The sequence below is a fragment of the Octodon degus genome, unplaced genomic scaffold (assembly GCF_000260255.1).
Source record: "Octodon degus isolate 3935 unplaced genomic scaffold, OctDeg1.0 scaffold00205, whole genome shotgun sequence".
NCBI lineage: Eukaryota > Metazoa > Chordata > Mammalia > Rodentia > Octodontidae > Octodon > Octodon degus.
The window spans coordinates 2,136,059-2,137,913 of NW_004524781.1; positions in this window are offsets into that span (position 1 = coordinate 2,136,059).

Below are 1,855 nucleotides of genomic sequence, written 5' to 3' on the forward strand. Positions count from 1 at the left end.
CTTAACAATGGGTGTCAGGCATTTTGCTCAGCAATGAGAAAAAAGTAACCAACAAAACTGTTTTGTTGTTGCTGTTGTTGTTTATGAGGGTTTTTTTTTTTTAAAGTTACTTGCTACTATTATTGATGTCAGGTACAATAACTCTAGCTTGCTTAATTTCTTAAAGGGCATTTGGAAGAATGGAAAATATCTACTAAAAATGTTTGAATATTTTGTCTCTTGATTCATATTGCCAAATGCTATTTTCTTATCTATACCCAAGAGCATTCAGTATTAGCATTTTAATTGCCAATTTACTCACTGAAAAGAAAATTGTTTTACTTAAATATGCATTTTAAGTGGTCAGCTAATTTTAAGCACTTACCAATGTACATTAGCTATTTGCATAAATTGCTTTTAAAACATACTTTCTGTGCTTTTTGTCCATTATTCATGGCTTGGGGTCTGCACTCATTTGCTTGGGTGTCCTAGCACCTTGCCGTCTGCACAAACACTCAGATTGTTTTGTCTGCCACTCTTCACCTCAGTTCTGAGTGCGAGGACTCAGATCCACTCGTAGGCAATGAGGATTCCTATGAGGGGCGTGAAGAGGAGGAGTGTTTCACACCATCCTCTCGCTCTGGAGAGTGGCTGGCGCCCTATGATTTCCTCCCGCTTGCCTACCCATGCTGGCTGCCACCTCCCCACTGGTTTCAACTTTCTCAAGCTGTGTCCTCTCTATGTGCATTGGTTCTGGGTCCACATTGTCCTTTCTTAACTACACCAGGGACACTGGGTTGGGGCATTCCCTCTTGACCTGATTTTAACTCACCTCTTGTAAAGACCCTACCTTCCCTTCAAGTGGGGTCACATTCTGAGTTATTGGGGGTAGAGCTTCAGTTTATCTATGGAAGTAGGGCAATACATTTCAAAAGAATCTAAGGATTTTCCCCCTTTATAAATGTCAAATTCTAAAATTTTTTCTATGATGTTTTTGTAAATATATTTTTCAGGCTTATTACTTGACTTTCAACTGCTTTGTGATAAGAAATTATTTTGTTTTCTTTTTACTATTGTCTCTTTTGTTCATATTTTACCCAAGGCTGTCTTACTTTTATGTGGTTAAATTAATCTTTCTTCTTGTTTTATTAAGTGGCACTAAGGTTAGAACGTTTTACCTTATGTGAAAATGTAAAAATCGTTAATTACATTTTTCCTTAATAAAATTTTTTTGGGTTCTTTAATTAAAATTTAACCTTTTAATATTAAATTTAAATTTTTGTACAACCAGAATTTTATTTAGAGTCCTTTTTAAAATATAATTTTCTTCAGCATTTTTAATACAAGCATGTACCTCATAATGACATTTTAACCAACAATGGAGCACATAACACAATTGTGGTTTCACTAGATAATATCTCCCAATGATGATGAAATGATCGTTGTTTGTATACTATGCTATGCAGTGTTTGCTCAGTGATGAAAAATGTTAAGCATTTTCACCATGAAGAAATCTCAAATGTTTGAAGAGATCAATACATTTAATTTTATACTACTATCAGCTGACTCTATATTTTCAACTGGTGGATTGTTGGTTGGTATTGCATTTCTCTAGACTGTAGTTGTCAAAATTATATATTTTTTCATTATGTGACATGCTTGGCTAAATATAACAAAGAATAAACAAACTCTAGTTGCCTGGTTATTCTGTACCCGTGTAAAAGACCATGCAAAAGTGTGAATTTGAAAATTCATAATGATTAGGTTTCCTTTAGTTATTCAAGGGAAAAGATAGAAATTCAAATAGTGTAAGTTTTACAAATAGTTAAATTCTATTTGCATTTTCCCCCTCCTCACCATTAGATGTGGGAGGCAC